General features: G+C 52.2%; 1 long non-coding RNA gene across 1 annotated transcript; it reads left to right on the top strand.

The window, feature by feature from the left end:
- The first annotated feature begins 12,925 nt into the window (after positions 1–12,925).
- On the top strand, positions 12,926–13,800 carry LOC310836095. Its single transcript, XR_014559857.1, has 2 exons — positions 12,926–13,006; positions 13,676–13,800. It is a non-coding gene; the product is annotated as an uncharacterized lncRNA (long non-coding RNA).
- Positions 13,801–22,350: the final 8,550 nt, after the last annotated feature.

The raw sequence follows: 22,350 nt of genomic DNA, 5'->3' as shown, positions 1-22,350 counted from the left end.
GTGTTATTTTGAAGGAACTCACTTTTATTCTGACATTAACCCAAATCAAACAATAAAGAGTACTTTCCGACCACACAACAGGACACCATGGGAAAAGTGGGGCCTTACAAATACCTCTCCCATTTCCAGTGTGGTGTGGAGAGTGTTTTTGGCAGCTCGTGAAAGGATAGAGAGTGGAACGTTGACCGTTCAAAGGCACTATAAGCAATATATATATAGATGTCCACATTTTCCTAGCTACGTTTCCCCATAAAAGTATACACTCGAATACATTTGAATCAAATACATTTGGAACAAGTGATTGTTACATTTAAGGAACATTCTCTTTTTCTTTTCTTTTTAAATAATATTTATTAAAGTTTCAAAAGGTTACAAAAATAATAATAAAAAAAGAAAACAGAAAATACAAAATACAGAAAAATAAAAACCATTAAAAACAAATCAATCTTTCCATGTCTTGTCTTTCATTTACTTGTTTCCCTGACCTCCTCACACCTCCATTTTTTGTATTCTAGTTCAATTAGTTATTTCAGCAAATCCTTTCCATCTTTGCTTTTATCTTAATAATTTATCTTAATATATTGAAACTTTACATTCTCACCTATTCATATTTCGTTTTTACTTAATTCTATAACATTACTGCTAAAACCACGTAACTTCACTCCAGCATCCTTCTAACATTCCTTAATTTTACAATGTTTCTGTAAATAGTCTTTAAATTTCTTCCAATCTTCTTCTACCGACTCTTCTCCCTGGTCTCGGAGAAGAAGCCACGAAGTGAAGGGCTGTCCAGCCAGGAAAGGTTTAACCAGGCCACCTAGCCAGGAGTGGCGGCAACTTACGCACGAGCAACCCCATATAACCATTAAAGCAATCCGTCTGTCCCTGACATTGCTTGTGCACAGCGACAGGCAGGCAGCACCATGAGCCAAACCGTAGGAGCAGGCGCCACAGAGCAGGCAGCTGGAGTGCAAAATCTGGTGGAGAGGAACCGAGATTTGGAACAGAATGTGGCTCTGCTGACGGTGCGGCTAGACGAAAGGGGGGCACGATGTTAGGATATTTCTGTATTGTTTATGTTTTGTTGATGATCTTCTGATGTTTTGGAAGAATCAGGCTTTTTACCAAAGCACCCTAGCTCAACTAAAGGAGCACTTTGACATGAAGGATCTTGGTGAGGTATCCAACTATCTTTCTCTGCAGGTGGAGAGGGACCAAGCAGGTAATTTTCTGGTACACCAAACACAGAAAGTTGCTGATGTATTAACCAGGTTGAATTTGGTTGATGCAAACCCAGCAGACACACCGATGGTGACAGGTTACCAGGTAGACAGTACTGCTGAAGCGTTTTCTGACACTACGCTGTACAGATGCATTCTAGGCAAGTTGAATTTCATTGCTAGGTGCTCAAGACCTGACATAGCTGTAAGCACTAACCTGCTTAGCAGACATGCTAACAATCCTTCTGTTCAGGACTGGAAAGCTCTGAAGCGCATAGCCCGCTATTTGAAAGGGACTATGCACTACAGGCTGAGGTTCACCAGTCAGAAGACTGGAGGTCTTGAAATCTTTGCAGATGCTAGTTTTGGAAGTGACACCACGGCTGGTACAAGCACTTCTGGAGTATGCTACATGTACAACCACTGTCTGTTTGACTGGTTGTGCAAAAAGCAGACAACAGTGAGCCTAAGTTCCTGTGAAGCAGAACTCAATGCTCTGTCATTTTCACTCATGGATTGTGAATGGTTGATGCAACTGTTTAAGGACATCAGGGTTTCTGTGAAATGTCCTATACAAGTGTATCAAGACAATAGATCCTGTTTGGCTTTGCTGAACACAGAGAGTTGCAAGCAGAGAACCAAGTACTTGCAGATTAAGCTACATCGTGCAAGAGAGTGTATTCAGAAAGGACTGATTCAGGTGTCCTACATGCCAGGAAATTAAATTCCTGCTGATCTGTTGTCTAAGGTTGTTAACAGAGAACAACTTAAGGTTTACGTACAGAGGTTGCAATTGGGTTGAACCACAGGTACTACAGGTTACACGGAAAGGGGAAGGATGTTAGGATATTTCCGTTCCACCTTAAGAGAGAGCAGGCTTGTGTGTCACAGAGTCTGTGTATTTCCTGTTCTCAGGATGTTTATGTTTGCTATTGCTTTCGTTTTCTCTCTCTCTGCGCCAGAACACGCTAGCAGGCAGTCACGTTTGTTTTTTGTTCTGACCAACGCTGAATAAACATTCTAAATGATACCCTCCTGAGTGCAACTTTTGCTGTGTGAATTCTGCTGACAGAGTGTGCACCAGCCCAAGAATGTGGCAAGCTATTTCTTAGGCTTTGTGTCGCTAATTGCTGATACTGTATCTACGGGAGGTCGATGGATCGTCCGGCAGCCCGCTTGGGGGCTCAGATGGACTTTATCTCCCTGGCAGTATCCCAACAACAGGTTTCGGGCCCAGATTCATGGCACTTACAGGAGGGGAAGACTGCAACAGACTGCTGAGGTATGTGGAAAAGCGAAAGAGGAGGCTTTTCTGCTGGGCCGCAAAAGCCTTTGATGTCCGGCAGGGCTTAATTGGCCTGGGAGCCGAGCCAGAAGGCTTCCTGATTAATGAGCTGCCAAGATAAGGACTCTTTGAGGTAAAGAAAGAGACTCGGGCTCACGTAAAGACCTGAAATGGAGTTTTTCCAAGAGTCTGAATGCCCAAAGTTAAATGGGAAAAATTATCAGACCTGGGCAAAATGGTGTGAGAGTTTGCTGCGTCAGTATGGAGTGTGGCATACCGTGTCTGAAGCCCCTCCAGTTCCTCTGACAGGGAAATGGGAGGCCCAGAATTCGAGGGCCATTGACGTAATCGTCTTATCCATCTCTCTGGAGGAAATAAAAACGCTAGCTGGAAACACGACTGCACGTAAGATGTGGAATGCTTTTGTAATGGTTGTGAGGGGTTACTTGTGCGTAACCTTACTTCAGTTCAGTTAGTTTGCTTGTCCCAACCATGCTTAGGGTCGGAGCTCGCCCTCCGTGACCTGTTAGTCACTTGCAGAATCCGAGAGTGGGCGTCTCTTGAACCTCTTCCAGCATAAAAGCTGTTTGACCCCGAGTCTCCTCCTATGTTCTCTGCGCGGAACGCATCTGCGCAAGTAAGGGGAAGGCAGGGGCGTCCCAGCGCTCTCTCCACTAGTGTCGGGGGAAGGGTCTCGAAGCCCTGTCACCAATTCCTCCATCTCCCTCTCTTCTCTATGGGTGTTACGCTGAAATCCTTCCCCCCTGCTCGTCCCCTCTCCGGCATCACTGGGCAGCCCTGCCTCCGTTTCTCACTCTGATGGCAGTTCCCTGACATCCACCTCCTCCCCAGGACCCCCTTCACCCCCGGCCTGACCCTGTGACGGGACCTTGTCCCCTTCTTCAGCCGACGATGCCGGGAACCCCCGAAAGGAGCTGCTGTCGTCGTCCGTGGACTCAAACCCCGCTTCCCACCTGCTTCAATTTCTCACGGGCGGGACTTCCCAATCTGACTCCTCCTCTCCTGACGATTCTCCTCCTTCCTCCTGGGAAGCCGGAAAACCCACGAAATCCTCCTCCTCATCATCGGTGGTGGCAAATTGCTCCTCTCAGAATCTCTCAAGGGGTTTGGGCTTCCTCGGATACCTGTTGTGGAACTCTTCCACCAGATATCCACCATCTATTTCCCCTGCAGGCACCCACGTGTTTTCTGACTCGGGTTCCCCCTCCCAAGCCACTAGGTACTCCACCTGCCGCCCTCGCCAGCGTGAATCCAGGATCTCCATTACCTCGTGGTGGCGTTCCCTCTCTTCCATTAGTGGGTGGGTGAACCCTTGCCCTCCTGCCTCCCGGACCCTCCGCTCCCCTCTGTAAGGTGAGAGCAGCGACCTATGAAATACCGGGTGGATCTTCATGCTGTCTGGCAACTTGAGCCGGAACGCCACCGGGTTCACTTGGTGGGTCACCTCAAATGGTCCCAGCCGTTTTGGCCTCAGTTTCTTACACCCACCCTTGAAGGGTAAGCCTTGTGTGGATAACCACACCCGGTCCCCCACCCTAATGGTCTCCCCTTCCCGGCGACGTTTGTCTGCTTGTCTCTTGTACACTTCCTTGGCCCTATCCAGGTTCATCTTAAGCTGCTGGTGCAGAGCTTCCATTTCTTCCACAAACTGCTCTGCGGCGGGCACGCTCCACCCTTCCTCCCCTCTCCCAGGAAAAGCCCTGGGGTGCAACCCATAATTAGCCATGAACGGGCTCATCCCCGTGGACACATGCTCAGCGTTGTTATACGCAAACTCCGCTAGTGCTATTTTCTCTACCCAATCGTTCTGTCTCTCATTGACATAGCAGCGTAGATATTGCTGTAAAATGCTGTTCGCCCTCTCTGCTTGCCCGTTGGTCTCCGGGTGTCTCGCCGTCGAGAATCCCACTTCCACCTGCAATAAGCTCATGAGTTTCCTCCAGAACCTTGAGGTAAATTGTTTTCCCCGGTCGGAGATAACCCTCGAAGGTGCCCCATGCAACCTGAAGATGTGATCCACAAACAACCGGGCGGTTTCCTCGGCCGTTACTGCATGTGAGCACGCTATAAAATGGCACATTTTGGTTAGCAGATCTACTACTACCATGACTGCTGTCTTCCCTCTAGATTTGGGTAAATCGGTCATGAAATCGATCGACACCTCCCCCCATGGTCTTCCCGGTGTGGGTAAGGGCTCCAGTAACCCCGCCGGGGCCGCCCTCTGTCCCTTGGCCCGTTGGCAGCGGTCACACCCCCGTACATACTCTCGTACATCTTCCCTCACCCTTGGCCACCAGAATTGCCTCGTAACCAGTAACATGGTTTTGTGTTGCCCAAAGTGCCCTGCTGCTGGTTTGTCATGAAGCTGTCTGAGAACCCTTTCTCGCAGGGCTTCCCCGGGCACATACATTGCTCCCCTGTAATACAGCAGTCCTTCCCTCTCCTCAAAGCCTCCCTGATCTCCCCCAGTTCCCCTGAGTTCCCTGATTCTGGTTTGGGCGAATTCGTCCTGGCGAAACAGCTCGGTTAGTTCTCGTTTCCCAACCAACGCTCCCCCGCAAACCCATCGTTCCTCAGGGAACACGTGTCGAGCTTCCGGCGGTCCTTCTCCTTCCGTATACTCGGGCTTCCGTGAAAGAGCGTCTGCCCTCACGTTCTCTTCCCCCGGCACGTACCTGATCTCAAAGTTGAACTTGGAGAACTCCTGTGCCCATCGAATCTGTCTCTGGTTGAGCACTCGAGCTGTTCTCCAATATTCCAGGTTCTTATGATCCGTGCAAACCTGAATCTTGTGCTGTGCCCCTATTAGGAGATGTCTCCACTGTCGAAACGCTGCATAAATAGCTAACAGTTCGCGATCATACACCGTGTAGTTATGCTCCGATTTGTTCAGTTTCCGTGAGAAGAAGGCGCACGGCCTCCAGGTGTGTTGGCTCCGTCCTGGCTGTAGCAACACTGCTCCAATAGCTCTGTCTGATGTGTCGGTCTCCAGCCTCATCGGCTTCTGCAGATCCACGTGCAGGAGCTGTTCCTCCGAGGCGAACGCCTTCTTTAGTTTTTCGAAGGACCTTTGGGCACTTTCCGTCCAGACGAACTTCTTCTTGCTACTGAGACAATCCGTGATGGGTGCGGTCAAGTGGGCGAAGTTCTTGATGAACTTCCGGTAGAAGTTGCTGAACCCGAGGAACCTCTGCACATCCTTCCGGGTCTTAGGGGCCTTCCATTCCAGCACTGCCTGCACCTTGCCAGGGTCCATGGCAAGTCCTTTGTCCGACAACCTGTATCCCAGGAATTCCACCTCACTGGCGTGAAATTGGCACTTTTCCAGCTTGACCCACAATTGGTGCTCTAGTAGCCTCTTCAGCACTTCCCTGACGTCCTGGACATGCTGCTTTTCATTGTCCGAATAGATCAGTACGTCGTCCAGAAATGCTACACAGTTTTTGTACAGCAGGGGTCCCAGCACATGGTGCATGAAGCTTTGAAAACAGGCTGAGCCCGATTGTAATCCAAATGGCATGACTAGGTACTCAAAGGCCCCTAGGGGGGTGAACATGGTGGTTTTCCATTCGTCCCCCTTCCTTATTCTAATCAGATTGTATGCTCCCCGGAGGTCCAGCTTGGTGAAGATCTTGCCCTTCCTCACCCTAGTCAGAATATCATCAATTCTGGGCATTGGGAAGGTCACGGTTCCGATACAAGGTTTAATTTTCGAAAGTCCACTACCAGCCTCGGCTGATCCGTGTTTTTCGTGTCCACAAAAAACACATGGCTGCCCCCCCACTGCCTTAGATTCCCTTATGAACCCCCTCTTAAGGTTTTTGTCAATAAAGTCTCGCAACTCCTGCATCTCTCTGTCCGACATGGCATACAGCTTACCCACCGGTAGCTGCGCCCCAGGGAGCAGGTTGATCTGGCAGTCGAAGGGCCTATGTGGCGGCAGCTTGTCCGCTTCCCTCTCGCTGAAGACTTCCTGTAAATCCGTGTACTGTGGCGGCACGTCCGCTCTCTGCTTCAGTGTAGTTGCTGCCACTCTGGCCAACCTCACCCTGGGTTTCACCCCCCCTAGACAGTGTTCCAAACAGTGTGCCGACCCGAAGGTGACTGTCCGTTGGTGCCAGGCCACCACTGGATCATGTAGCACTAGCCAGCTCATGCCCAGTATTATCGGGGGTCCCGCCAGTGTGGCTACGTGAAAGGCAATGGTCTCTGTGTGCCTGGATGCACTCATTCTCATAGGTGGGGTTTGATGTGTCACTTCCCCTCCCAGCAGCTCCCTGCCATCTATCGTGGTCACTTGGAGCGGGAAATCAAGTGGCAGCAGGTGGATCTGGTGCTCCAATGCAAACTCCTTACTAAAAAAATTACAGGAGCTGCCTGAGTCTAGCATTGCTTTCACCTTGACTGGGTGTCCATTTGGGAGTTCTAGCACCACCTCTATCGCTATAGAAACCTTGGGTGGGTCCGGTTGGGGCACTTCTGTTATCTGTTCGCTTGGCTGCTGCGCCCCCCTGTGGGCAGTCAAGCGCTGGCGTTTCCCTGCACCTTTTCCTCTGCCCCCTCCTCCTCGCTTCCAGCGGCTCCCACCATCCCTTGCCAAGCCTTTCTTTGAGGACAGACCCTGGCAAAGTGTCCTGTCCGTTGGCAGAGGAAACACTTCTTGGTGCTTTTCCCAGCCTTTCCCTCCCTTTTGCCTCCTTGGTTGGCGCCAGAAACCTCGCGCGCCCGCGCTCCATCGATTTCCATGGGCACTACGTCATCGGCAGGCAGCTTAGGCATCTCTGGAATGCGGTAGTCAGAGTGGCGCTGTCCCCTCCCTTCCCGCCTTTCCAAAGCGCGCACTTCTTGGCGAGCGCCTATCGCCAGCGCTGCTTTTGTCAGCTGATCCATAGTCTCCGGGCGGGGCGCGCGGGAGAGCTCATCTTTAACGGTTGGGGACAACCCCTCCTCAAACAGCATCCGTATGGGAGGGCTATCTAGATCCCATTCGAGCCGGTGTATTAGCATCGCAAAGCGGGACCAGTAGTCTCTCACGGAAAGTTCCCCCTGCTTGCATCTCAGCAGCTCCCTTTGGTTCACGCTCTCCCCCAATTGGCTAGAATACATTGCGTCCATTGCCTGAAGAAACTACCGAATGTCCTTCATGGCGGGGTTCTGCGAGGCCATTAGGGGTCTAACCCATTCCCTCGCGCTGCCCTCAAGGTGCCCCACGATATACGCCACCTGCGCTGCCTCATCAGCAAAGTCATCATGCTGCAGCTGCAAGGCGTACTCTATTTCTGTTTGTAATCCATTATATTTCTGGGGCTCCCCCCTAATTTGTGTACTAGTCCTGGCACCTTCTTTGCCACTGGGGTGGGTCTAACCTGCGCGTCCTGGGTGCGCCTCTCGTCCAGCCGCGCCATCAGCAGTGCTACATGCCGTTCCAGCTCCTGGTTCCTCTTTAGTAGGTCCTGTGCCCCCGCAGCTGGCTCCGCTGCCCCGGCGCCTCCAGTCTGGCTCATGTTTCCACTGCTTGCGCACAAGTAACAGCAGGGACTCTTGGATTGCTGTAATGGTTGTGAGGGGTTACTTGTGCGTAACCTTACTTCAGTTCAGTTAGTTTGCTTGCCCCAACCATGCTTAGGGTCGGAGCTCGCCCTCCGTGACCTGTTAGTCACTTGCAGAATCCGAGAGTGGGCGTCTCTTGAACCTCTTCCAGCATAAAAGCTGTTTGACCCCGAGTCTCCTCCTATGTTCTCTGCACGGAACGCGTCTGCGCAAGTAAGGGGAAGGCAGGGGCGTCCCAGCGCTCTCTCCACTAGTGTCGGGGGAAGGGTCTCGGAGCCCTGTCACCAATTCCTCCATCTCCCTCTCTTCTCTATGGGTGTTACGCTGAAATCCTTCCCCCCTGCTCGTCCCCTCTCCGGCATCGCTGGGCAGCCCTGCCTCCGTTTCTCGCTCTGATGGCAGTTCCCTGACAGCTTTGAAGAGAGCTCATCTGCCAGTCATCCCAGCTCAGAGTCTGAATGCCCAGAGTGTGAATGCATCGGAGGTCCTGGCTGTTTCCCAGAATGCGAGTGAATGCAGGGATGCTGAGGGCACCGGTTGCAAGCTGCAGGGGGAGCTGAATGTGATGTCATCCCAGGCAGCATCCCAGCCTCCAGGGGGAGCCAAGGAGTCGGCAGCTGAGAGCTCTGTTTCTCATGGCAGAGGCCGGAAGGCCAGAGGTAAACAGAGGAAGATGCCTGCAGATGGCCAGGAGCGGGGGGGCAAGCAGCAAAAGCCCACGCTGGTGGAAAACAAGGTTTTGCTTGCCAGAAAAACTGCTCCAAAGGCCAGGGCCAGGTTTATTGTTGACTCAGGCGCCAGGCGCCATCTATCAAAGGATAGACACCTGTTTATCTCCTTCACACCTCAAGACGGAGAGATCCACCTGGCTGATGGAAGGACGTTGCAAATTGCAGGAGAAGGGACTGTTAAACTTGCAAGTTTGCATACAACCATCAGTAATGTACTTTATGTTCCAGGAGCAGCATACAATTTGCTCAGTGTCCCACAGCTGACTGGGCGTGGTTTTGAGATTTCCTTCAAGAGGAGCGTCTGTGTCATCAGGAAAGGCAAAGAGGATATTTTGCATGCAAAGTTTATAGATGGTTTATTCTGTATAACTTATGATGACAATGCTGTTGTGTCTAATGTTGATTCTTGTTGTGTTGCACAAACTAACAAGGTTCTTCATGCAGGATGCATTCATGAAGCACATCAAAGATTTTGTCACATGTCTTGGCAGGCGCTGGCCAAGATGCCTGGGTTGGTTGAAGGTTTGAACATCACACCTTGTAAGTTTCACATGAAATGTATATCTTGTTGTCAGAGCTGCCCTAGGTCCCAGCTCACAAAGGACCAACGCCAGTTCTTGTTATATACAAAAGTCTTTATTGAAGTTCAGTTTCGATTTCAAAGCCGCGGCGCGCAGCTCTATGTCTTGAACTCTAGACCGCTGAAGCTCCGTCTGAATCTCCTCCCCCCAGGCACCAGTTTAAGACTCTAGCCCTGCTCCACCTCTTCCTCTGCTCTTTCCTCCTCTGGGTCAGCCTGTCCGCTGGGGTCTTGTCCTTTCTGGACTCTTCTGACGCTGAGTGCCCTGAGTCTTCCCCCTGCCTCCGGCGGGCTTTAGGACCTGGTTCCCAATCCGGGTTTTCTGCTGTCCCGCGCGCCTGTACATTCGAACTTGGCGCCCGCGCCCAGCCGGCAACCTTCCTCCTGACCGTTACACTGCTCCTGTCACTGCTTCCCCCTTCGGGGCGGCTAGCTGGGCCTGACCTCCCCTCCGTTCCCTCACTCTCCAACAGAGGCGTGGTCAGCCCTGACTCATCTTCTCTCCCTGCTGGAGGAGACGCTGGCCCTGATGCATGGGACTCTTCCCCCCCACTATGCTCTGTGGGGGAGCTGGCCCTGATCTCCCGCTGCTGCTTTGGGAGTCCCCGCTGGCCCCTTGCTTCTGGTGCGTCCCCCCTGGGACCCCCCTTGCCCTGGCCACCGGCGCCCCCTTCTGGGAATCTTCTGATTTGCTGGAGAAGCTCATGGAATCTCTCGGGCCACTGTCATACTCCCCTACGCTGCCCTCCGATTCTTCCCCTTTGCTCTCCATTTCCTCTCTCCCCTGTGCCTGAGCCCCTGACATCCATCCCCCCTCAAAGCCCCCACTTCCCCCCTCCCCCTCTTCGGGTGCGGGTTCCGGGTGCTCCAGTGCTGTGGGGGTGAGTGCGGGATACAGTTCTTCCCCCCTGGTGTGCAGCCGGCCAGCTGGATCCAGCCAGTCCGTAATGGGCTCGTCGACGTCGATCTCCTCTGCTTCCATCTCTCTGCAGCTGTGCTCGAACCCAGGATCCTCCCCCAACACCTCCATGTCTGTCTCTCCCCCTGTTGCCTCGGGGGATGCTGCCTGTAAGGGCCCCCTCAGCAGTTCCCTGCTCCACCCCACATCCGGTTGATCGTCCCACCAATAAGAGCGGTCTGTGACAGACCCCGAGAGTGATCCCTCTGGGGAGCTCGTTTCTGGCGCCGTTTCCTCAGCTGATGAGAACCCCTGGAACGTGCTGGCTGAAAGTGTGGGTGTGAAAAGATATTCGTTGAAATAATCTGCCGGCATGGGTCTGTGGGGGAAGAGTGCATGGAGGTAGTGCTCCTCCACAGCATAGTACGGAACCGACCTCTTGGCGCTGGCCGGGGTACCTTCCCTGGCGAGGAGATATTCAACCCCCTCTTCCCCCCATCTCGAGTCTAAAATTTCCGTGACCTTGTTGAGTGGCGCCGCCTTCGGCGACCCCCCCTCGTTGGCGATTCGCTGAGTGGGTCTGGTGCGTTCCCTGGCACCTGAAACCTTTGGTTTCCTTGTAGGGTGTGAGCACTGATCTATGAAAGACCGGGTGCATTCTGGAACCCTCCGGGAGTGTCAACCGGAAGGCCACTGGATTGATTTGTGCCTCAACTTGGTAAGGCCCTAGCTGCTTGTGTCCGAGCTGCTTCTTAGCTAACGATCTGGCCGGCACTGCCTGGGCTGCTAACCAGACCCAGTCCCCCACCTGTATGTCTTCCCCAACTCTCCTGTGTCTGTCTGCCTGCATTTTGTATGCGTGTTTTGCTAGCTCCAATTGCCTTCGGAGTTGCTCGTGGACCTCCTGTAACTCCACTGCCAAGGCCTCTGCTCCCTGTGGCTCCCCCTCCCCCACTCTCTCTAATCCCGGGAAGGTTCTGGAATGCCGCCCATTGTTGGCGAAGAACGGTGTCACCCCCGTGGACACGTGCTTCGTGTTGTTCTAGGCCGGGGGTCGGCAACCTGCGGCTCCAGAGCCGCATGTGGCTCTTTAAAGCCTTTGCTGCGGCTCCGGGGAGGAGGCGATGGGAGGAGGCGAGGAGCGGAGGCGAGGGGAGGAGGCGAGGAGCGGAGGCGAGGAGCGGAGGCGAGGGGAGGAGGCGAGGGGAGGAGGCGAGGGGAGGAGGCGAGGGGAGGAGGCGAGGGGAGGAGGCGAGGAGTGGAGGCGAGGGGAGGAGGCGAGGGGAGGAGGCGAGGGGAGGAGGCGAGGAGTGGAGGCGAGGGGAGGAGGCGAGGGGAGGAGGCGAGGAGTGGAGGCGAGGGGAGGAGGCGAGGGGAGGGGAGGAGGCGAGGGGAGGAGGCGAGGAGTGGAGGCGAGGGGAGGAGGCGAGGGGAGGAGGCGAGGGGTGGAGGCGAGGGGAGGAGGCGAGGAGTGGAGGCGAGGGGAGGAGGCGAGGGGAGGAGGCGAGGAGTGGAGGCGAGGAGTGGAGGCGAGGGGAGGGGAGGAGGCGAGGGGAGGAGGCGAGGAGTGGAGGCGAGGGGAGGAGGCGAGGGGCGGAGGCGAGGGGAGGAGGCGAGGGGAGGAGGCGAGGAGTGGAGGCGAGGGGAGGAGGCGAGGGGAGGAGGCGAGGAGTGGAGGCGAGGGGAGGAGGCGAGGCGAGGGGAGGAGGCGAGGGGAGGAGGCGGAGGAGTTAGTTGCCTGAAGCCCCTTTTTAAACTTAAGCAGGGGGAAGTTTGGTGAATTGTTCTTTCCTTGGGGAAAGCAGGCTGCATTGAAAGGGGCCGTATACACTGGTCACTGTTTTGAAGGGGAGTGAAGAACACACACTCAAAAAAAGGTAACTTGTTAATTTTATTTCTATGAGGAGGAGTAATTCTGAGGGGTCAAACAAATGAATAATAAAAAGGTATTTTTATAATGACGAATGCCTCATTATTAATTATTATTTACATCAGACACTGATTATGATTTATGGTACACTGGGGCCCTGATTAATTTTCTATGGCATTTTGGGGCATTGATTATTGGGCATAGCAAGTCGCGGTCGCGTGGAATTTGTGCTTTGTGACTGTTTGAGGTGGGGGTTTTTTCTTGGGAGGCTGGGCGGCGCGAAGAGAGGGATTATTTTTATAATGACGAGGATGACATTGGGCCCTCATTATTAATTATTATTTGCATCAGACACTGATTATGATTTATGGTTTACTGGGGCCCTGGTTAATTTTCTGTGGCATTTTGTGGCATTGATTATTGGGCATAGCAAGTCGCGGTCGCGTGGAATTCCACGTGGAGTTAGTTGCCTGAAGCCCCTTTTTAGTTGCTTGAAGCCCCTTTTTAAACTTAAGCAGGGGAAAGTTTGGTGAAAGTTTGGTGAATTGCTGCCAAGGAGTGTGGTGGAGTCTCCTTCTTTGGAGGTCTTTAAGCAGAGGCTTGACAACCATATCTCAGGAGTGCTCTGATGGTGTTTCCTGCTTGGCAGGGGGTTGGACTCGATGGCCCTTGTGGTCTCTTCCAACTCTATGATTCTATGATTCTATGAATAGCTAACGCTTTCCTTGGGGAACGTTATGCAACAGCTTATTGCTGGTCTTTCCCGCCTTTGTAAGCAGGCTGCATTGAAAGGGGCCATATACACTGGTCACTGTTTTGAAGGGGAGTGAAGAACACACACTCAAAAAAAGGTAACTTGTTAATTTAATGTTTATTTCTATGAGGAGGAGTAATTCTGAGGGGTCAAACAAAGAAATAATAAAAAGTGTCAAAAAAGGTATTTTTATAATGACGAATGCCTCATTATTAATTATTATTTACATCAGGCACTGATTATGATTTATGGTACACTTTGGGGCATGTGTAATGGGTCTGAGTTACTCGTGCGTAAACTGCCGCCTCTCTAGGCTTAATTGCCTTTTAAAACCGTTCTGACTGCACAGCCCATCTCCGCGTAGCTGTCTCAGTCGCTAGCAGAATCCGTCTGTGGGCATTTCTTAAACCTCTTCCAGCATAGAAGCTGTCTGACTCCCAGTCGCCTCCTCCTCTCACTGCGCGGGAGTCTTCTGCGCAGGGAGGGCGTGGCTAGTGGAGGGTTCTACTCACTGATGTACAGAGAAGAATCCCGGAGCTCTCTCTCCGCTTCCCCCATCTGCCCCCCTTTATCCCTGGTGTTGCGCTGATTTCCTCCCCCCTCTACCAAGCTGCTTCTCCCCCTGGTGCTGGGTCCTTTGCCTGCAGAATCTGGGAGCCTCCCCTTCGCCTCTCACTCTGATGTCAGTTCCCTGACATCGGGCATAGCAAATTTTGCTATGGAGCCCTCTGATTTCTAATTACGTCCCTGTTTTGGACCCCGGTAGGCCAGCCATGGATAAAGGCAAGAAAAGAAAAATTTCTGAAGAAAACAGAATGTTTAATGATACATGGACAGAATCATTTGCATTCTCTACTGACAAGACTGGTTTACCAGTATGCTTAATATGTGGTGAGAAATTTGCAAACAACAAAAAGTCAAATATTGCAAGACATTTCCAGAATAAACACGCAGCCTTTGCAGAAAAATATCCAGATGGAGATGAGAGACGAAAAGCCGTTGCAGAACTTATGAGGAAGGTTGATAGGAGCAAAAATAATTTCAAGAATTGGGTGAAGTCTGCAAATTCCACAACATATGCTAGTTTTGTAGCTGCTCAGGAAATAGTCAAGCATGGGAAGCCGGTCACAGATGGAGAGTATATAAAAGAAGCATTCCTTAAGGTTTCGGAACATCTATACATGGACTTCAAAAACAAGAATGAAATTGTGCAGAAAATCAAAGACATGCCTCTGTCTGCGAAGACTGTTAAAGACAGAACCCTAAAAATGGCAGAAAACATTAGCAAACAGCAAATTCAAGACATTAATTCAGCTGTGGCGTACTCCATCGCCTGTGATGAGTCCAAAGATAAAGGTGATATTGAACAAATAGCGCTGTTCTGCCGATATGTGAACTCTTCTGGGCCACAGGAAGAACTGATTGAGCTGATACCACTAAAAGACCAAACAAGGGGTGAGGATATCTGTAAGGCTGTCCTGGACTTTTTAAGTGCTAAAAAAATAAACACCAACCACCTGGTCTCAGTGGCTACTGATGGGGCACCGAGCATGAGAGGAGCACAGAAGGGCTTTGTGGCTCTACTGCAGAAGGCACTGGGTAGAACGCTGCTGTCATTTCATTGCATCCTGCACCAAGAGGCATTGTGTGCTCAAACATTTCCCCCCGAATGCACAAAAGTGATGGATGTGGTCATTCAGATTGTTAATAAGATAATGGCAAAGGGTTTAAACCACCGCCAGTTTCGTTTGCTATTGGATGAGGTGGAAAGCACATATTCGGACCTCCTGCTCCACAACAAGGTCCGGTGGTTGTCCAGAGGCGAGGTGCTAAAACGCTTTGTCACATGTTTGGAAGAAGTAAAAACCTTCCTGGCCAGCAAAGAGCTTACCTTTGCTGAGCTGGAACAGCCAGAGTGGCTGGAAAAATTACATTTTATGGTAGACATGACAGCCCATCTAAACACGCTAAATACAACCCTTCAGGGGAAAGGAGGCACAGCCCTGCACATGCTGGAGGAGGTTTTGGCATTCGAGCGCAAGTTGACAGTGTTTGTCAAAGATTTCCAGAGAGGTACACTGTCTCACTTTCCCTCTTTGAGAGAGTTCAAACAAAGTCATGATACGATAAATTTGGAATATTTCAAGTCTGCAATCACCGCAATGCAAAGCTCGTTTGGGAAACGATTCTGTGGGTTCAGAGAGGAAAAAAACACATTATCCTTCCCTGTCACTCCCCTGGCGATCGATCCATCCCTATTGAATATGACTGCATTTCCAGGTGTAAGTCAACCTGATCTTGAGCTGGAACTGGCCGATATAGCCGACAAAGATATATGGGTGTCCAAGTTCAAATGCTTGACCGCTACTCTTGAGGATGTTGCCCGTCAGAAGGCCATTCTGGCTCAGAATCATAAATGGAGTGATATTGAAAACCTTCCCAAACAGGACAAACTTGTATTCGAAACATGGAATGCCATCCCCAACACTTATATAAACATGAAAAAGTATGCATTTGGAGTCCTGTCGATCTTCGGTTCCACATATGTATGTGAGCAGGTCTTCTCCAACATGAACTATATTAAAAACAAACACCGATCACGCCTCACAGATGACAGCTTGCAAGCCTGTGTGAAAATGAAGGTGACGTCTTACAGCCCTGATGTGCAGACACTGAGCACTGAGGTTCAGGAGCAAAAGTCCCATTAACCTGGTTACCTGGTTGTAAATTAAATATTTTAATTAGCTTTTTTCTTGAGATTGACAGCTGACTGCACGATCCTGTATATACAGCATTAAGGCAAGAAACAATATATACAGTGTTATATTTGTTTTAAATGTTGCAATGTTTTTGCGGCTCCCAGTTGTTGTTGTTTTTTTGGAAACGGGTCCAAGTGGCTCTTTTTGTCTTAAAGGTTGCAGACCCCTGTTCTAGGCAAACTCGGCCAGCGGTAGGTAGTCCACCCAGGTCGAGGGCTGCTGGTTCGCGTAGCATCTCAGGTACTGCTGCATGATGGCGTTGACCCTCTCCGCTTGTCCGTTGGTCTGCGGGTGTCTTGCCGACGCTAGGTTGATCTTGACGTTCAGGATGCCCATCAGCTTCTGCCAGAAGCTCGAGATGAACTGGCGCCCCCGGTCGGACAGGATAGACCGCGGTAGGCCGTGCACCTTGAACACGTGGTCTATGAACAGCTTGGCGGTCTGTTCCGCTGTGGCCACCTTCGCGCAAGGAATGAAGTGCGCCATCTTGGTGAACATGTCTGCTACCACGAGTACTGCTGTTTTGCCCCGCGAGCTGGGCAGATCTGTGACAAAGTCCAGGGCCACCCTCTCCCACGGTTCGAGCGGTGTCTGTAGCGGTTCCAGCAGTCCCGCCAGCGGCCTGTGTACTGGCTTGGCCCTTTGACATGTGTCGCACCTAGTGACGTAATCCGCGACTTCTCCCCTCATCTTGGGCCACCAAAAGTCTCTGGCTACTAATTCCACCGTCTTGTCTTTGCCGAAGTGCCCGGCGCTGGGCGCGTCGTGTAACTGTTGCAGTACTTTTGCGCGGAGTTCGTCTCCCGGCACGTAGAGGGCCCCTTTGCGGATGAGCAGTCCGTCGCGTATCTGGAACTCGTCGTCCTTCGCTGTGCCGCTTCGCACCTCCTCCATCTTGGATCGTGCGAAGGAATCTGTCTGCAGCGCGCGACGTACCGCGTTCAGGTCCACGGTGGCTGAGGCGCATGCCCACGCTTTCGGTGCGAAAATGTGTTTGGCCGCCACCGGTGCCGCTTCCTCGAGATACTGCGGCTTCCTTGATAGCGCATGCGCCATGATGTTGTTGTCTCCCGGGATGTATTCTATCCTGAAGTCGAAATCCGCAAAGAACTCCACCCAGCGGATGTGTCTCTGGTTCAGGAACCGCGCCGTGCGCCAGTACTCCAGGTTCTTATGGTCCGTGCGAACCTGCACTGTGTGTTTGGCTCCGATGAGGAAGTGCCGCCACGCCTTGAAGGCTGCATGGATGGCCAGCAACTCCCTCTCCCAGATGGTGTAGTTCTGCTCCGACTTGCTGAGTTTCCTGGAGTAGAAGGCACACGGCCTCCAGTCCCCTTGCGGGTCTTGCTGCAACAGGACCGTCCCCACGGCTCTGTCCGAGGCGTCCGTTTCAACCCTCATTGGTCGGCTGGGGTTGACGTGTAGCAGCTGTTCTTCGGACGCGAAGAGACGCTTGAGTCTCTGAAAAGACCGCTCCGCCTGGTCCGTCCAGATGAACTTCTTCTTCTTGGAGCTGAGGGTGTCTGTGATGGCCGCCGTCTCCATCGCGAATCCCTTGATGAACTTGCGATAGAAGTTGGCGAAACCGACGAACTTCTGGACCTCCTTCCTGTTGCGTGGGCTCTTCCAGTCCAACACCGAGCGGACCTTGGTGCTGTCCATGGCGAGTCCCTTGTCGGACAGCTTGTAGCCCAGGAAATCCACCTCCGTCATGTCAAGCTGGCACTTCTCCAGCTTGGCGTAAAGTCTGTGCTCCTGTAGTCTCTGCAGAACTTCCTTGACGTCCCTCTCGTGAGCCTCCTGCGATTCTGAGAAGATCAGGATGTCGTCCAGGAAGCAGACGCACTTCTTGTAGAGGAGTCCCGCTAACACGTGATGCATGAAGGCTTGGAAACAGTGTGAGCCATTTTGTAAGCCAAACGGCATAACTCTATATTCATAGGTGCCTAGGGGCGTAAACATGGCCGTCTTCCACTCGTCGCCCTCCCGCATGCGTATAAGGTTGTACGCCCCTCGTAGATCCAACTTGGTGAAGATGCGTCCCTTCCTCACCGTCGCAAGCAGGTCGTCGATCTTGGGCATGGGGAATGCCGTGGGCTTTGTCCTCGAATTTATGACCCTGTAATCCACTACAAGCCTCTTTTGGGGCGTGTCTTTTTTCTTCACGAAAAACACGGGACTGCCCCCCACTGCTTTGGATTCTTGGATGAATCCCCGCTTCAAGTTGTGATCTATGAACTCCCTGAGCTCTTGCAGTTCGTCCTCAGACATGGAATACAGTTTCCCAGTCGGCAGCGTCGCCCCCGGCAGGAGGTCAATCTTGCAGTCGTAGGGCCTGTGGGGAGGTAGCTTGTCCGCTTCCTTCTCGCAGAAGACTTCCAAAAATGCCTTGTACTTGTTGGGTACAGCTTGCAGCATGCCCAAGTGTAGCTGTGGTTCATCCTCTTGCCCCTCACCTCCCTGGTTAGGCAGGATGCAGTGTTCTGCGCAGTAGGAGGAGCAGAAGGTCAATTGACGCTGGTACCATGCTAATGCCGGGCTGTGTCTGTCCAGCCAACTCATGCCCAACACTATGGGCGTGTCCGACAGGTGGGTGATGTTGAAGCTGATGACTTCGCGGTGATTTCCAATTCGCATCACCATTGGCGGTGTTTGCTGCACCACTTGTCCTCCCAGTAGCTCTCTGCTGTCTACCGTGACGACGTTCAGGGGCATCGTGGCTGGTAGGAGCGCTATGCGATGTTGCTTGATAAAGTCCACTCCTACAAAGTCTGCATTACTGCCACAGTCAATGGTAATAGGGACTTCCATGGTGAGTCCATTGGGTAGCTGGAGCGATGCGGTGAGCTGCACCACTGGTTTGGGCGGGAGGGGTTCTGTGGGCTGCAAGATCCCTGGGGACTGCTTCACTGACTCGTCTGGCTGGGCCCCAGTGCCTCTGTCTCCAGCCAGACTCCGTCGTTTCCTTGCAGTTTTTCCCCCTGCTGAACTGCTTCCTTTACAGTTGCTGAGGCTGCAGTGTGCTTGTGGAGCCTCTGGGGACACTCTTTCGCCATGTGCTGAGCACTGTCGCAGATGTAACACTTCCTGTTCCCTCTAGGAGCCTTCGTCTTGACTGCTCCTGGTGTTTGGGCTCTGGTTGCTGTCTGAGCCCTGGCACCACCTATCTCCATCGGCTCTTCTCCCCCTCCCAGTGGAGGCGTGGACTGGGCGCGCACTGTCTCTCTGGGTATGAAGGGAGCCGTTCTGGCTGTTGTGCGTGCCATACGTCCCTCATCCCTGCTCCAAGGGCGTTCTTCCAGGCGCACCCCTATCGCCAGCGCTCTTTGCACGACTTCTGTGGTGCTGTTAGGTCTCTCCCCCCTCGCCAGTTCATCTTTCACGGCCCCATTCAGCCCCTCCCAGAACAGATCTCTGACGGCCGCGGAGTCCTTCTCCCAGCCCAGCACATTTACCAAGGCAAAAAAGCGGGAGTGATATTGCCTCACAGTGGCTTTGCCCTGCTTCAAACCATGCATTTCCCTTCTGGCCACATCCACATCAACCGTTGATTTAAAACAAGCGTCCATAGCCTTGATAAAAGCTGTTGAATCTTTGAGGGCGGGGTCATTTTCGCGCCATAAATTGCGCAGCCACGATTTAGCTTCCCCATGCAGATGAGTTATTATGAAGCCTACTTTCTCCTCCTCATCTCTAAAGTCTTTCCGAAGCAAATTGAGCGCGAAAACTATGTCTGCTCTGAAGTTAGGATACTGCTGCAGGTTCCCGTCGAAGTGGGATACGATGCTGCCCCCCCTCTTCCCGAGGCCAATTCCCTCTGGCTTAGGTCCTGGCAGTCCCTCCTTGCCCAAATGTTCCCACCTGGTCTGCAGATCCTGGCAGAGCGCTAGTGCTTCTGCCTCTCTCTTTTTGGATGCTTCTACTTCTGCGTAAAGCACCGTGACCGCTTCTGTCAGCTCTTTCACCTTCTCGTCTGTAGTCATCTTAGCCGATCTTCGTGAGCTCGCAAAACACCAAGTTTTGCCCCTCGCTGCGCCAACTCGCACTGCGAGGGTTAAATATTTTTGAGAGACGGAGCTTACTGTCAGAGCTGCCCGAGGTCCCAGCTCACAAAGGACCAACGCCAGTTCTTGTTATATACAAAAGTCTTTATTGAAGTTCAGTTTCGATTTCAAAGCCGCGGCGCGCAGCTCTACGTCTTGAACTCTAGACCGCTGAAGCTCCGTCTGAATCTCCTCCCCCCAGGCACCAGTTTAAGACTCTAGCCCTGCTCCACCTCTTCCTCTGCTCTTTCCTCCTCTGGGTCCGCCTGTCCGCTGGGGTCTTGTCCTTTCTGGACTCTTCTGACGCTGACTCCCCCGAGTCTTCCCCCTGCCTCCGGCGGGCTTTAGGACCTGGTTCCCAATCCGGGTTTTCTGCTGTCCCGCGCGCCTGTACATTCGAACTTGGCGCCCGCGCCCAGCCGGCAACCTTCCTCCTGACCGTTACACTGCTCCTGTCACTGCTTCCCCCTTGGGGGGGGCTAGCTGGGCCTGACCTCCCCTCCGTTCCCTCACTCTCCAACAGAGGCGTGGTCAGCCCTGACTCATCTTCTCTCCCTGCTGGAGGAGACGCTGGCCCTGATGCATGGGACTCTTCCCCCCCACTACGCTCTGGTGGGGGAGCTGGCCCTGATCTCCCGCTGCTGCTTTGGGAGTCCCCGCTGGCCCCTTGCTTCTGGTGCGTCTCCCCTGGGACCCCCCTTGCCCTGGCCATCGGCGCCCCCTTCTGGGAATCTTCTGATTTGCTGGAGAAGCTCATGGAATCTCTCGGGCCACTGTCATACTCCCCTACGCTGCCCTCCGATTCTTCCCCTTCGCTCTCCATTTCCTCTCTCCCCTGTGCCTATGCTCCTGAGCCCATGACACTTGTGCAGAGAACAAGGTGAAGGTTGCTCCAAAAGGCAAGGAGTCTAGCAGGCAGGCTTCCAAACCCTACCAGCTAGTGCACGCAAACCTGGTTGGTCCTCTTGCGCCCTCTTTGGGTGGAGCAAGGTACTTCATGGTTCTAATTGATTCTTTTTCCAGGTACATTCATGTGTTTATGCTTGAGAAGAAATCGCAAGCATTCCCTAAGTTCAAGGCATTCTGTGCTTGGTTGCAGAATGTTCACGGTAAACGTATTGGCTGTCTCTTTACCGATCGGGGCGGGGAGTTCACTTCTCAGCAGTTTGAAGCTTTCCTGACTGAGAAGGGAATCCAGCATGACTTGTCAACGCCTAGATCGCCATGGATGAATGGACTTGCGGAGCGAGCAAATCAGACTCTGCTTCAAGGCCTAAAAACCTTGTTGCATGATGCCAACCTCCCTGAGAAGTTTTGGGGGGAAGCTCTGTCAACGGTTGTTTATACCGTTAATCGCAGACTGTCATCACCTATTGGTTGTACTCCGTACTAGAAGATGTTTGGTAAAAAACCGAATGTCAAGCACATGAGAATCTTTGGTTCTGACATGTGGGTACACACCTGTCAGAGCTGCCCCAAGGTCCCAGCTCACAGAGGACCAACGCCAGGTCGTCGTTATGTACAAAAGTCTTTATTGAAATTCAGTTTCCATTTCAAAGCCGCAGTGCGCAGCTCTACGTCTTAAACCCTAGACCGTCGAAGTCCCGTCTGAGTCTCCTCCCCTCTGACACCAGTTTAAGATCCTAGCCCTGCTCCACCTCTTCCGCTGCTCTCTCCTCCTCTGGGTCCTCTTGCCCGCTGGGGCATTCCCCTTTCTGGACTCTTCTGACGCTGAGTCGCCTGACTCCTCCCCCTGCCTCCGGCGGGCTTTAGGACCTGGTTCCCAATCCTCATTCTCTGCTGTCCCGCGCTCCTGTACATTTGAACTTGTCTCTCGCGCCAACCCAGTGACCTTCCTCCTGACCGTTACACTGCTTCTGTCACTGCTTCCCTCTTCCGGGAGGCTCGCTGGACTTGACCCCCCCTCCTTTGCCTGACTCTCCGATGGAGGCGTGGTCAGCCCTGACTCATCTTCTCTCCCTGGTGGGGGATACGCTGGCCCCGATACCTGGGACTCTTCCCCCCCCCCCCCCACTATGCTCTGGTGGGGAAGCTGGTCCTGATTTCCAACTGCTGCTCTGGTAGTCCCCGCTGGCCCCTTGCTCCTGGAGTGTCCCCCTTGGGAACCCCCTTGCCCTGGCCACCGGCGCCCCCTTCTGTGAATCTTCCTTTTTTAATTTTTTTTAAAAATATTTATTTATACAACAAGAAAAAACAAGAAAACACACACACACACAAAAAAAAACCACAAGTATCAAATTACACACAAATTACAAAAATAACCATAGACGCATAATTTTCTTGACAAACAATAAAACATCTATTGGTCTTAACACTAAAGACCCAACTTCCCGTCTATTCCATATTTCAAGTTCAAATTACTTATTGCCAATACACATTTTTTTCATAATTAAACTTATTCTCAATAAATCTAATTTCTTCTCTCTACCTAGCAACTATTACTGAAGTTCCTCGAATGCTGCAACAGAATTTAAACTACTATATTTATTTTTCAGATATTCTTTGAAAACCTCCCATTTAGAAACAAATTCCTGTTTGGATTTATTCTTTATTTTTTCTGATAAACCATCTAATTCGGCATATTCTGTCAGCTTTTGGATCCAATCTTGTATAGAGGG

This window comes from Podarcis gaigeae (assembly GCF_964106915.1).
Source record: "Podarcis gaigeae genome assembly, chromosome: W".
NCBI lineage: Eukaryota > Metazoa > Chordata > Lepidosauria > Squamata > Lacertidae > Podarcis > Podarcis gaigeae.
This window is presented reverse-complemented; position numbering and strand designations above follow the sequence as displayed.